The sequence below is a fragment of the Mirounga angustirostris genome, unplaced genomic scaffold (genome assembly GCF_029215605.1).
Source record: "Mirounga angustirostris isolate CCGP_5_RB_7025 unplaced genomic scaffold, mMirAng1.0.hap1 SCAF_9, whole genome shotgun sequence".
Lineage (NCBI taxonomy): Eukaryota > Metazoa > Chordata > Mammalia > Carnivora > Phocidae > Mirounga > Mirounga angustirostris.
In genome coordinates this window covers 65,617,749-65,633,250 of record NW_026991717.1, presented here as the reverse complement: position 1 = coordinate 65,633,250, position 15,502 = coordinate 65,617,749, and the positions used below count along the sequence as shown (strand labels likewise).

The 15,502-nt window shown below is 36.4% G+C and overlaps 1 long non-coding RNA gene across 1 annotated transcript in view; it reads right to left on the bottom strand.

Annotated features, from left to right (window-relative positions):
* LOC123861359 (uncharacterized) overlaps positions 1–15,502 on the bottom strand; it is a 330,838-nt gene that overhangs the window by 107,604 nt on the left and 207,732 nt on the right. The window lies entirely within an intron of this gene.

Below are 15,502 nucleotides of genomic sequence, written 5' to 3'. Positions count from 1 at the left end.
ACATAGATGGGCATATGTACTCTGGCCTTTCTTTCCATAACGATCATCATGCCTATTATTACTTGTACAATGTGTATTTGCTCAGCTAGACCTTGATTTCCCTAGAAGGAGGAACCAACACTTGGTTTATGATGTAGCCCCAGCACCTAGCACATGCTGGCACACATTAGTACTCTAATACTTTTTGAATAGATAAATGAATTAATTTTACTAACTCAGTAGTAATTAAAAAATACTTTCATATTTATGTTTCATTTAATTTCTCAGAGCTGTAAGATGAGTAAGTAGGCTCATGGAGGTTAAATGATTTTCCCAAAGTTATACCAGTATGGCTTGGTGCCAGGATTTGGTGTGGTCCCTTTTGATTTTATGTCCTGTGTCTTTCACTAGAAAAAGATGCTTCTAAGCAAGGCATTATGCCAGGCAATGTGAGGTGTATGAAGATATATAATCATAACTACTTCCCATGGGTCAAAAGATGAATTAATGTATTTTGAAAATATTATTTTTAAAAAGGTGTTATGGAACATAAGGTATATTAATACTGAGTGCTGGAAAAGCATTATTGATTTAAAAGAATTAAATATATATATTTTTAAAAAGTCTTCAACCAACCTTTCTCAAAGGGTATTATACTTAATGTATGAAAAGTGCTTAGAGATATACAGTTAGAAGCCAGGCCTGGTTTGTGAGCTCGGAACTGATTGCCTTTCCTTGTAGCTCCAATGGGTGAGTTCCTCTGATGTCCCTCCAACCCCATGCAGTTGGCTTTGAAAAAATTCCAGGAATTTGATAATAAAGCAATAGGAAGTTGGACAGTTCATTGTGTTTTATTTCATTTGAAGGACCTTAATTATTTTTAAATTTTTAAGTGAGTGTTTGGAATAACATAGGCTGATGCTCACAGGTTATTAAATAGGCATGAGTTACTTAGCTGAAAAATAATACAACCTTGATTCTACATTGTTCCCTTTTTAATTCGAACAACTCTCATCCTTTCTCCTCTCAAGGGCATTACTCCACAGATACCCCCAAAATTGGGCTAGTGCTTCCATTTGCCTCTTTTCTCAAGTTGGGTTTATCCTCGGCTGAGGAGAGAGACTGGGTCTGGCTCTTCAGACTGTACTAAATGTAAAATTAACAGCCTGGTTTGCAGACATCCCTGTTTTCTCCCTTCAGTTATCTCTCAATTCATTGTAATTCTTCAGCTACCTTTGATCTGGCCACTCCCATAACATGGAATGTTTGTTAATGGCAGTAAGCACTTTAGATATTGATGTCTGAGTAGGATCACAGTTTGGGACTCATCGTATTAACTGGTTATTAAAGAAGGCCAGTGTTTTTTTTTGAGAGACTTGTTTAAAATTGGTAGTATACCGCTTGCTATCCCATTTATTAAATTTGTAAGTTTAGGAATGGACTTAAGGATCAAAACCAGAATGGAAAATAAGGACTATTTTTCATTCTATCTGAATGCATGATTGGTAGGCATGGGTTATCTATAGATCATTTATCTGTTGGAAGATCTAAAAAGAATGACAAAAGGGTTGTTAGGAAACACTTTGCAAAGAGACATAAAAATATATTTGATTTTTTTTTTTTAATTAAGAAGCATCTTTTGGCATCTGGGAAGGTAGTAGTTTGGTCCCAATTATGGTGACTTAACTTCGAAAAGCCATTTCTTAATGAAACTCAAACTGCCATTTATCATAGAAACAATACTTATGATGCAGTTACCTTTCTCTGTGCTGCGTTGTTACCTATATGCACTGCACTTCAGGAAGTGGACATTTATTATCCTAGATAAAAATCCCAACACATAAATAATTTAGCTGTTTGCCTCTACTAAACAGTTTTAATTCAATCAATGGGTTATGTGAGTTTGCCAAGTAATTAGAAAACCTCTTGATTTTCGTTATATGCTTTGGCAAGTATTTCAATAGATGATGAATTTACTCTTCCGACTTCAATTTCTCTTAGGTATTTCCAATTATAAATATTTTATTTAACTGATATTCCATGACTTCATATGGATCATTTTTGAAGTGGAGATTGTGAAGTTTAAACAGAGAAGAGAGACTGGAGTAAGATGGTACCTTTTATGAGGAGCAGAAAGACTGCCCTTAAAGGTCCAATCTTGACACTAATTCTGCATCACACAATTTGACCACTAACTCTAAAAGATCTCCCTCTGTGTAAACAAGATGGAATTTATTTCACATAATCTCACCCTTAGTTGCATTAGGTTTAAAATGTTGATTTATTTGGTTGGGCTACTGACAAGTGTAGACTGAGCTGACCATAAAACTATATTTAGATCTAATTCTTTGAGGGGCCAAAGGGTGACAATTTATCCACTTAGTCTTGTAGGAATTAATTTTTCGATTTGACTATTCATAGCATCATTAATGAAGAAAAGCTGCAAGAGAAAACAGACCATTTTCAGGAATGTGATTCAGAACATTAACACCTTAATTTACATAAAATTAGTTACATACTGCTGCAGTAATTTAATTTGTTTGACCAGTACTTTGCAACTGTGAAAAATAGATTCAGAAAGGCCAGACAACGAGTTCTGCATATTTTCTCCAAATGACTAGTCTCAGAATCATATGAAACAGAGAGAATTAATTACAAGACAATTCAGAATACCATAGTGGCAGCTTTGAAACGCACGGATTAGAAATGCATTCTTCTTCTTTTTTTTCCCTCCTTCAAAAATCTTCATAAAATGCCTGTTTCATGCCTGAAATAACTTCCATATTTTCCCCAGGTTTCATTACAGTTGCATAAGTATAAATAATAAAACTAAAATTGTATGATATGCATGGTTGCCAGATAAAAACCTGAATCAATCTGGATTTACCAACAGTAATGTTACTTAGTATAACCACAGGCATAAGTAAGCCCCCAAAAAGACACACTAATCTCATAGGTGTTAACCTGTTAACAACCAAAATTTAACCATTCTTACTTCTTTCAGAAGCCAAGTATAATTAATTTGAACTTTAAATAATTAGATGATTGCCCTTAAAATTAGTCATGTATGAACATAACAAAGTCTTTCATTTTCCTGTATTTGTGTTTTTCCTACTTTCTTGCATGGCCAAATATATTTTATACTTTAAAATATTTCCTTATAATTCAAAACTTTCTTACTATCATTTCCAGTGAAGGCTGTACTCAACACTCCTTCCTCCTAACATACCTTACACACAGTTCCTCATGATTCTGCAGGCAGGCTTTTCTTAAACCCCTGCTTTATCTTCAGTATCTACTTAACAGCCAGGTTTCATGAACTGGGGTAATGATTTTTTTTTTCATACTCCCCCCCACCCCCCAATCAGCTTCTGGGTTCAAAGATATATGATTTGGTTTCAGCTCTGCTTTCTATTTTCTCTGTAATTAGGAAAATAATTTGGTCCTTTGGTCTCTCACATGCCTGGTCAGTGCAGTCATAACACTGATAGGGTCAAAGGCAGCTGAGGTTAATGCAGAAGGTCATTGCTATCCAAAGTTTTATACTCACAAAAGTTATTTCTTTTTTAGAATATGTTTTGAATTGACTAATTGATTTTTTAATATATAGGACAATTCTTAGATTATCACTGATACTCTCTTTGTCAAACAGCTTATAAATCATTTGCAATGCAAGGAAGGAAATTTAGTCTTGTCATTCACCTGTCTCTGTGAGAGAATGGTGAGGATTAAGCAGAAAAGAAGTGTAAAACTTCACAAATACCTTTTCTATTCCAATACATCTTTTTCTAAATTCTAACTGGATCTAGATTGTAAATCAAAGAATGTCTAGAGACTAGACACTCTAGTCTTATTGTCACGGAGCTATCTCTTCCTGATGAATTTCCAAAATGCAATGCAACATGGTGAAGTGCTAGATTTGATTTTGATTTTGTTATTAGCTAGCTCGGTGATGGGTAAGTTCACCAATAATTTCCGCGTCCTGGTTTCCTCATGGGTGAAATGAGGGTTTTAGACTTGATGGTCTGTAGGATCTCTTCTGGTTCACTAAATTCAGCAATTGATACAGTACTTTTATTTGTCTATTTTTTTGGCACATCTAATTTTTCCTAAAGGATGGCAAAGCTGAATATAGACATAATTACGGACATGGCTGAGGTCAAAGGGAGGTAGTATTATAAAAGGTAAGTTCCAAAAAGTGAGGTAGAGTCACAAACGAACACAAAGAAAAACTGTCAGTTGCCTTTGCCCAATTTTTTCCAATTAATATTTAACTGGTCTTCTTTCCAGTGGAATCCCAAGATAAGAAGAGGGCTATGGAAGACAGTTGTTTATTACCCAAATCCACTTTATCTAGACTATGTTTTGCTAGTGTAAACTTGCCCCAAGATTATAGGAACAAGGCAAATCACGCACTGTCTTTTGAATTCAGTGGCCTTATAAAAATATCATGCCTTCCTCTAAAGTAATAATAATGATAATAGTAACCACGATAATCAGGGGCGCCTGGGTGGCTCAGTTGGTTAAGCAACTGCCTTCGGCTCAGGTCATGATCCTGGAGTCCTGGGATCGAGTCCCACATCGGGCTCCCTGCTCAGCAGGGGGTCTGCTTCTCCCTCTGCCCTCTTCCCTCTCCTGCTCTCTGTCTCATTCTCTCTCTCTCAAATAAATAAATAAAACCTTAAAAAAAAAATAACCACGATAATCATAAAACACTGGATTCCTAAAATATAGATATGATGGCTATTCCTGTGAATGTAATTGTTTTTATTATTCAAAAGATTCCTTTCCAGAAATAGTATACACCCTCCAATAAAGTTTGCTTCAAAATAAACCAAATTTCAAGAGAATCACAATCAATGAAGATAATTTAAAAAGTAGAAGATAGTTTCTACAAATGAGCTCTCCGGTCTAGTCTGCAGTATTCCACAAGCCTTGGAAAGCTTCCTAATCTAGTCATTTGTCAGAGTGTAGGTCAAATGATTTGCTGAATCTAAAACTTTCATCGATCAGATGCTGTTTTAGGGAGCATGCGCTGAACATCCCTGATAAAATGATAGCCTCTACTTGAATAATACATAGTTTCTACCCCAAGCTGTAACAGATACACACACACACACACACACATGCACACACACTCTCTCTCTCTTTCTCTGAAAGCTTGTCAAACCTATAATGGAGTAGATAACCAAATGAAAGAGCAAACTTCCATCGTCACACAAGATAGTAACATGGAGAAACTAAACTGTTAAATCAAATCCGTGAAATTCATTTTCTTTGTACAACATTAAAATATATTCCATAAAATGGCAGAGCAATCCAATAAAAGAACAGGCTCTGAAAAGAGTAATTTGTGTGCAAAAAAGTTATACATTTAATAGAGTTTAGAATTCTATTGCTTTTTGTTAAATTTTCTCAGATTTTTTTCAAACTTTTCATCATTTCTTTGAAATATATGAACCTTTTAATGTATAGATAATTTATTCAGCACCTACATTTAAATGCTCCGTAGGCGTAATTTTTCTATTAAGTTTCCTTCTACAGCGGCTTTCACTTTGTCTCAAATAGATTACTCATTGTCAACAAATTGTAACAGGACTGATCTGTTAGAGTATCAATTCTTAGGTTCATTTCAATATTTTAACTATTTGCATAATAATTTTACAGAAAGTGAAGCTTCTGTGACTCATTGCTTCAGGAAAATTGTCGGAATACGTTTAATATTATTAATTGTTGCATCCGCAATAAAGCAGAAAATAATTTCTTATAATATGACCTTATGAATATGAACATGAGGCTGTTTATGCTCCTGTATTGTTATTTTTCACAGAAAATATTTAAGCAAATTAAGGGTAATTAAGAATGAATGAAGATAGTTATGTTATTTTTCAAAATGAAACAGACTTTCAAGTTGCTCTAAAAACACAAGCAACTTTATTTTTCTAATCCTTTTTTCTATCTTTACTAATATTACCAGTTATGAAGATTTATTTCACCTGGAATAATATTTTGCTTACAAAAATCCATAAATGTGTTTAATACTATGTTAGAAAATATAATTTTATCTTAATATGAACTACATGAAAAGTTGCTCTTCTTTAAGCCTATAGTAAATTGTGACTTGATAAAAAATATTTATGTAAGGATATAGGCCTATAACAGGAAGAAGTGGGTTCTTTTTAAGCATGCTAATTCGGCTGAAAACTATAGAGAATATTTTCTTCTTGTACATTTTCTGCATTCTTTTTCCTCTTTTCAGTGTATATTGGCTGTTTCCAATTAAATTAAAATGTGGCATGGAAGTTATCAATCAAACGTAATTTTGTGCAAAACAATATCACACACAAAATTAACATGAGCAACAGGGGAAGGTGTCAGAACACATCAGTTATTCCTCGGACAGCTCATCTCTTATTGAAGCAATCAAGTTCTGGAAACATTGCTTTGGGGTTCCTGGCATCCTTCACTGTGGGCCCTATTTCCTCAGGTTTGTTTACCTCAACGGCGACTTTTGTGGGCTTTCTACACAGGATGCAGAAATGGAGTAAGAACAAAACTGCCTATAATGTGAACCGTACCTTTCTGGTAGTATCAGGGAATCTTTAATTTCATTTTAGGCGACACATACTGGTATTCTATGTGTACAACTTCGGCAGATGGTGATGCAGAAAGCAAAGCATGAGTTTTGAAGTTTCCTGCAAACCATTTCCCCATCCCTCATCCTTCTCAATCTCACACACCCCATGTGTGGCAGGATTCTGGCTGCCCAGGCTTCCGCCATGACATCCAGTGGAGATCTGGGTTTTCCCCTGGCACCCTATTCACACAAATCCACCCTGTCTTTCATTCTTGGAAAGCCTTTTCTCTGGCAGAATTTAACTATGCAAGTAAAAAGTAAAAAATAAAACAACAAAAAACACACAAATAAAAACAAAAAAAGAAACAAAAACTGTGCCAAATATAACTGTGACTGAAGCCTACAACTTCATGCATTCAGGGATAACAGTGTCACATGTTGAACTAAACAGTGAGTTAAAGCAGAGATGGCAAATACATGGTCCTCTCCATCCCTACCCATCTAAACATGGGAACTGATCTTACCATTCTTTTTATTAAGTTTGCATGAGGCTCCAGCTGCCTTTCTGAAACAACATTCCAAGAAGCTACTTCCAAATCATTTGAACTGACTCACAAACTGAAAACAATTTTTCTGAGTTAACATTTATCACAGCCATGTGTTATGTTTATACTTTAACAAGAGGCTTCTGATGGCAATGATCAAATCCAAATGAATGGATAGGAATGCTAAGCATGAAGACAAATGGATACTCCCACAAGAAAACTTAATGGAGAGCTTCTTAGTCGAGCTTTGCCAATCATATGAAATCCTAAAATAATTCTTCTGTGTAAGATTTTATAAGTAATTGATCTAAATAGTACAGATATTCCTTCTACTACGCTCTTATGCAATATGCATTTTTCTGGGATACCATTTTTTACATTGTGTTATAGCTACCTGTTCTCATCTTCTTTTCTTTTTTATTGATGGATTCTGGGCAACTTGGAAATAGACTCCATGGGTTATCACTTTGTAGTATCCATGTTGGTATCCTCAGCACAGGACTTGGCATATTATAGTTGACCACAGAGGGTTGAATTTAGTTGAATAAAGTAGCCTTATGGAATGTAGTGGCTGGAAGGGATCTCACATCTGTCCAACCTCCTCTCTATCTCACTTTACCGATGATAGGAACTAAAAGGCCTCACAAAACTGGCTTTATGTCCCTGTCTTCCAGTGACCTGAATGTAAACTTTTCAACAAGGACTTCATGATTTGATTCCATCTAGCTCTTCAGTGTTACTTACCTCTCATCCTACTCTCAACCCCACTTACCTTGACCCTAGTCACACTGGCCTTATCTCTGTTTCTAATACATACTTAGCTATTTCCCAGTCCCAAGTCTTTAGGGTCTTTGTGTCTTCCTAGAAGGCTCTTCCTGATACTCTTCTCCTGTGTCAATCCCACTAGTCCCTTAGGATTCAGCTTAATATTCATTTCCTCCAAGTGGCCATCCTCTGAAGCCTCAGTCCAAATTTGGTTTCTCAATGAATCCCTCAAGTTAATCTTTCTTTAAAACATCCTGTTCTAGGGGCGCCTGGGTGGCTCAGTCGTTGAGCTCTGCCTTCAGCTCAGGTCATGATCCCAGGGTCCTGGGATCGAGCCCCTCATTGGGCTCCTTGCTCAGGGAGGAGCCTGTTTCTCTTTCTCCCACTCCCCCTGCTTGTGTTCCCTCTCTTGTTGTTTCTCTGTCAAATAAATAAATAAAATAAAATAAAAAACAAAACCCACCCTGTTCTAGGGGTGCCTGGGTGCCTGGATGGCTCAGTCATTAAGCATCTGCCTTCAGCTCAGGTCATGATCCCCGGGGTCCTGGGATCGAGCCCTACATGGGGCTCCCTGCTCAGCGGGGATCCTGCTTTTCCCTCTGCCCCTTCCTGCAGCTCCTCCCTGCTTGTGCTCTCAATCTCTCTCTGTCAAATAAAATAAACAAAATCTTTAAAAAAAATAAAACACCCTGTTCTTGTTCTTCACAATTCTCATTTTTCAACTATATATGTAATGTCTATTGCCATGATTAGATTATATGCTACGTAAAGTCAAGGATATTTCTTTTCCACCATTGTATCCCCAGCATTTATTTCAGTGCCTGATGTTTAATAGGTACTCATTAAATTTTGCTGAAAAATTAGAATAGCAAGTTAATGTCACAACCATGGCTTGAAACTAAGATGTCTATTCTTCACCCGTTCTTACCCCATTAATGATGGCCTTCTATGAAAATCTATAAATGTAAGTTGTATTAAAGAGTTCCATCATGAAGGAATGGTGGTTCTAAATTTCACCACCCAGTAGAGTACATTTTTTTTTCGGATCTTTAATCTTTGATTTAATAACTAAAATAGTCCTTTTTGATAAGCCCCTGGAAGTTTATTTATAAGAATTTATTTTAGGAGTTAAGTTTGGGCTAGTACTAATGTTAAGTTTCTCTTACCCAAACAGTATGAAAAATCCTCCAGGACTACAACAGTAGTAAGCCACACTGTACACAGCATGACGGCATATAAAGTTAATAGATGGAGAAGTTAAGTCTCAGCTTCATCACTTCCTTGCCTCCTTATACTGGATAAGTTTCTTAAATACTTCTGAGGCTCAATTTTCTTATCTGTATAAACAGAGGCTACTGATAATTCTTAACCCTTATTTAGCTCCTGTCTGTTCCATTCATTTCTCTATCCTACCTGAAACCTAGAACAAGATTTGTCTCACTAAGCATGTATTAATGAATAAATAACTTAGCGTAGTGCATATGAAATAGGAAATGCCCAATGCATTCTGGCTGCTATTTCTAGTAGTAGTAGTAGTAGTAGTAGTAGTAGTAGTAGTAGTGGTATTTTGAATCTCTTTATCTCTACCATCTACATATCATACCAACTGCAGGGTCTCATACAAAGTAGGTCCCCACTAAATGGTGGTATGATGCACTAGAATGCTTTTGCCAGTTCAAATGCTCCATAAAAGTTCAATGCATTTTCTTCAAGAAACACAACTCCACAGTGAAAACAACTGGATGCCCCACCTATGGAGGCTGGCTCTGACATAGTGTATTTGAAGACTTTTGGTAATTATTCTCTTTAATTTTCTTAATTCTACTCTAATTCAGTATTATAAGAAACAAAACAGATAAACATGGGGGAGGGGGAAGAGAGGCAAACCAAGAAACAGACTCTTAACTGTAGAGAACAAACTGAGGGTTGCTGGAGAGAGGTGGGCAGGGGGATGGTTGAAATAGGTGATGGGTATTAAGGAGGACACTTGTGATGAGCACTGGGTGTTGTATGTAAGTGAGGAATCACTAAATTCTACACCTGAAACTAATGTTACACTGCATGTTAACTAACTGGAATTTAAATAAAAACTTGAAGAAAAAATAAAACAAATAGAAGGAACTTTGCATTAAAGATTTTCTGAAAAACAATTTACAAAAAATCTGATCCATATATCAGCATGGCATAGTCCAGTGTGATGGGGTTCAGGGTGGGCCACCCCAAAATATGCCACTTTGGTATATTGATTATTTTGAATTAAAGTTACTTAAGAAACAGCTGGTGCAAGAGGAACACTCTGGCCTTCCTCTGTCTGTCTGAAATTAGGAAATAAATTCCCCCTTTGAAGGGTGCCCTCCCTGCACCAGGAGGGTAAAAGGCATCCTTATTACCACACATAGGGAAGTCAGGGCTAGGAAGTTGCATAAAAAAACCTTGTTACTTCATTATTTTGCTACACCAAGCTCAAACTTTTTTGTCTTGTCAACTCTTTAGAAATTTTTTCTTTGTCTATAAGGTATGAAAGCTGCCTGCTTTGGTCAGTTCTTTGAATTTTATATCTCTATGAGCACACACAAAAGTAAAATTTGTTTTTTTCTGCTGTTAAAAAAATAAAAACAATAGAATATAATCAATAAACCTCTTTCACAGTATTTTTTTCAAAATATGGACAAATACACATACACTTTAATAAATAAGAACTGTATGAATATATGTTGGTCATATTAAGGTTGTAATGTATGGGGATTAACATAAGAATAAAAAAAAATATGTTGGTCATATACACAAAAAAGTTGGGAATTTTTAAACATTATACATATAACTGACAAAAAGAGACCATTTTGTAGTTTGCAAGATGTTTTCAAGGGATTTCCCTATCCCTGGCACCCTATTTTTTTATCACTCTAGAGGAATCTTCTTTGTGATTTGTTACTTTATTATTTCAAGACTTATTATAGCCTCTTGGTAGAGGATTTTTTTTTTTATTTCATCAAGGTACTGACCTACTAGTTCCTAAGTGTGAGTACTACCATATCCCAAAGCTATCTATAAATTATAAAAATTTGAAGCTATTAAATTTTAAACATTATACATTTGGTTGTCATTATCAAAAGATCATAATTGTATTTTATATGGTAGAAGCCATATGATGTTCATTCTTGTTACATAAACATCATGAATCTGAAAACAACATGAATGTGGCATAAACACATCAATTTCACAGAGGATAGGAGGGTTACTAAGTGGTTAAGAGCACAGTCATTGACATCAAAACTCTGTTTCCTCATCTGTAAAATGGAGATAATTAACAGTAACTATTTGACAGAATTGATGTAAGATTCAATGAAATAATGCATGTAAAGCATTTAGCATATTGCTTGGCTTATTTTAACACAAAGTAAATGTTAACTTCACAATCCTGCATGGGGAAGTGAGGGGGTGTGAAATACATTTTGTGGTGTAAAGTATAATGAGTGCTGCAAAATCCAAGAGCAGGGACATGAGGAGGGGTCATCACTTCTTTCCAAATCCATCTGTGAATATTTGTGGAAGAGAGAAGACTCCCAGGTAATGGAGTGGGTCTGGCCAACTAGAAAGGTCAGGAGGCTCAAAACCTGGCAGAAGGTTGGAATGGGGATTGGGAGGAAAGACGGCACATTTTAAAAAAAATGTGCCATGGGATTTGATGCTTGTGAAGTGAAAATACTCCCTTGTTATAAGTTATCAGTGGCTGCTGTTGATTTGAAATTTTGTGACAAGCCAAGATGTTGCTACAGTCAGATGTTGATCTACAGAGGCAATGGGTCCAACTTCTGGAGAATGTTTTTTTCCTATCTGGCAGTAATTTAAGCAGTGTGAAAACCTGTGCAAATGCTCTTTTGGGTCATTATACTTCTGTGCCTCATCGATAATATATGTGGAGCTGGTAACACTGTTAAATTTATTTGTTTTTCACAAATCATTTTTGAAAATGTCCACACTTTATCAAGGCGGCTCCTTAAATCTAACGTATTTATCATATGGAATTTTATTTATTAAATTTTATTTGCTGTCAAGAGAGGCAGACATGAATACAATGTTTAAAAAGATGTCTATTGATGTGAGAAAAAAAAAAAAAGTAAGTCCTGAGGTGGAAGCTCAGTGAGTTGGAGAAATGCAAGCGTCCCCCACATTTAATCTTCACATGACAAAATGCATTATGGTCAAAACAGGATCGTCTCTAAATCAAAGCTTTCTAACATTCTAAAACCTGCATTGTATAAGCCTATGCTTTCAGTTAGGCTTTTTTTTTTTCCCCCCTTTCCGTGAGCAACCATTTTGTCATGAATGCTAGTAGGTCATTGTAAGCCTCTTCTTTCTTACAACACTCTTTCATACGTGGTTATTTCAGATACATTAAAGCCAATTATAATTACCTTGGCTATCTAAAACAACACCTCCTTATGCAAGGAGGATGTGATATACGGGGTGCAACATATACTGGTGTCGAAAGCAAGTTATTTTCATCAGACAATTATAGTTGTCTTTGACATCAGGCCTACATTTCCCACCAATTAGTACAAACTGCAGGGTGCAATGCTAGAATTCTGCAGTGCTAGCAGCTAGTGGTACTGAGTGGAATTTAGGACATTTAAATACTGTACGGTCCAATAAATATTCTGCTTTAACTTCAATTGGTTCAAATCAATAGTCTGTGTTGTCTGTGTATCATTTTTCCTCAGCAAGAATGTATGGATTTTATTTTTTGTTGGGGTATTAATTCTTCTTGTCAATAAAGTGCTTAATTTTCATTTTCACTCTGTGTCTCTCACTGAACTATTTATCAGGCCAAGCTCACCATGCTAGTGGCATAGTTTGGAGGTCAGCGGAGGACTTGTGTAGGAAAGAAGTGCTCAGGTGTGGATAATAAAGCTGGCTGCTTCTTCTTCCTCTTTTTCTTCCTCCCCTCCTTCTTCCCCTTCTTCTTCCGGCATCCTGATTAATTGTACAATTATTTGTTATTCTTTAAAATTATTCAATTGCTGCAGCAAAGCAGTGTAAATAAGCTAAAAAGGGTGTTGGTAGAATTTGTAAGGACTTTATTTCTCAGTTGAGAAATGTATCAATGAAAATATATGTGACTCTATGATGCCAGGACCATGGGATAGGAAGTGGATGTATAGAAGGCCAATCAGTTATTTTTCCTACTTGGCACCTAGAAGCTAGACTAAATGAAATTGACTAAACTGATCAGCCATTTTTGGGGTCTCTAAAATAGTATTTGTGCCCCATCAGTTTCCAGCCAGTGTTAGATAGTATAGCAGGAACAGTATATGACAGATCTATGCCTTCAAGTGGCTTAATCTCAAATGCAGTTGTCTTGGTTTATGTCACTTATGAGACTTAAGTATTTTTTTTAACTTTCAGGATTTTAAGTATGATATAGTCAGTTATTTTATTTTAGATTTTGTTTTTAGAATTCAAGTATTGTCATTTAAGTTAAATCTCTTGGGACTTTTGTAAAAAAGTATGCAGAAGAAAGGGATAAAGACATTTGCCTCTTTTAATTGTGACCTAATTCCCCTTCTCAAATACTGAGCATATGGGGCTGTCCAAAATTATTCTTTCTAAAAAATAAATGTAATTTTAAAACTCAATAGGATAGAGTACCATTAGGAGGCATTTTAACGCATGAACAGTGGGATCTGTTGCAGTCATCAAAGATTATAGGTGGGGCACAGAGCCCCCAGTAAGAGTCCAGTGCAGACTTAGACAGTCCATCTCCCCTTCTCAGACTCAGAGACCACATTCATTCTTCCTGAGCTCTTTCTGCTCTTTTCCTCAAAGAACTTTATATGTATTCTGGAAAGAATGCCATATGAATAGAGCATTGGGCATGCTACAGTCAGTAGCTAAAATGAGAGATGGAAAGATACAGTGGGCCACAGATGGGGTACTAGTGATTTGTTCATGTATTCATTCAACATTTATTGAGAAGCTACTGTGAGTTTGACAAAGTATGGGTGGATCAGAAATGGATCCTGACTTCAAGAATTTGTGGTTTAGGGCATCTGAGACAACATATAGATAACAGCCATACCATGTGTGATTAGTGCTACCAGAAAGCCACAGAGGAAACACTACAGAAGTGTTCAGAAGAGAAGGAGGATACTTGAATGGAGAGTCATATAATTAGCCATTCGATTCCTTTTCTGAGTGACTTTTGAACTAGTCTCTTGGTGCTTCAGTTTTTCTCAACTGCAAAATTGGGGAAAGATACCCATTTTTAAATATGAAATGCTATACATGAATAACTGTGAGTTTCTCTGCATTGGAGTGTTAAGGTATTGTATTTCTAGCAAAGGGACCGCTTTCAGTGGCTGCAAAATATAACTATCTATGGGGAATGCGGTTATAACTGCTCAGTAATAGTTCTTACTAGTCCACTTTGGGTGAAGTCAGCCCAGGCAGGAGGATGTCATCCCTCTAATTTGTCGTGTAATGCATAATGAAAACTACTAGCAGACTAACTTCAGAGACAAAGGCCCTACACTCATCTTAGTTAAGCAAGCCAGAGGAATGGCCTCTCTTCTGGAGGCTGGTGTCAGGGGTACCATGGTCAGCTACTTTTTTTCTCCCTAGCATAAGAGGAAGCAGATGCCATCATGTGATTCAAACTTTACTTGTTATAATTATTTCCAGCATCACTCAGTTCCCCAAACCTACGTAAGCACCTAACCAAGCACTGCACTTAAGAATTAAAAGCATCATAAAATGCAGCTTATGCGTCTATTACACACTTCACCATGATGCATGGTCAAAAAGACCTCTCCTAGTGACAGTTGCCCTGAACACAGCAGCCCCTCCGAGTGGGGGAATGCGGTATCTTCATGAGGCAAACTACAACTGCAACTTTACTACCATTTTAGCTCTTCCTCAAATTTTCCTTCCCCCGGAATACTCTTAGAGAATTTCATCACTGCAACAGCTTCTTTTCGAGTGGCACTGAGTGTATCTTTCCAATGGTGCATGGAGGATATAAGCTCATAACACCCATTAGCATTAATGGGAGTTATCCGCGTAAATCCCCTCACATCGATTAGAGAATAGGCCCCTTTTGATTTTAGAAATCTTTCCTGTGAGGATTTCCCCTGTGTCTAGTATGGGCATATAAATGGCCATTTTATTGTATTAAATATGTATCACATCCATCATTTTTAATGCTGTGCTGTGATGAAGGCTTCTCAGTTCTGGGATCAGTTCAGAAAATATTTAAACTTGGCAAGCTAAACAAGCCTCAGCTAAGAAAGCCTAAGGGCCCCATTCAGAGGAACATTATCTACCATTTATGCTTGATTTAAAAAAACAACAACAACAACAACTGAAATTACTCAGGAAAAAAGTGTGGACAACATTGTTTTTGACTAAATTACAGGCTTTTAATATTCATTAGCGGTGACTTCTCCATTATTCAACCAAGAAAATCAGTACACAAACCAAGAGAGAGAAAGACATTGCTGCCTGAAATTCACAAACTGCTGGTGTTTGTTAACAACAAAATAATAACAACTACAAGAGGTCAACTTAGATTGTGACCTAAGGTGGTTGTGTTGAGTGGCCTCTACACAATCACTCTTTCCCTGATTGCGAGATTCAT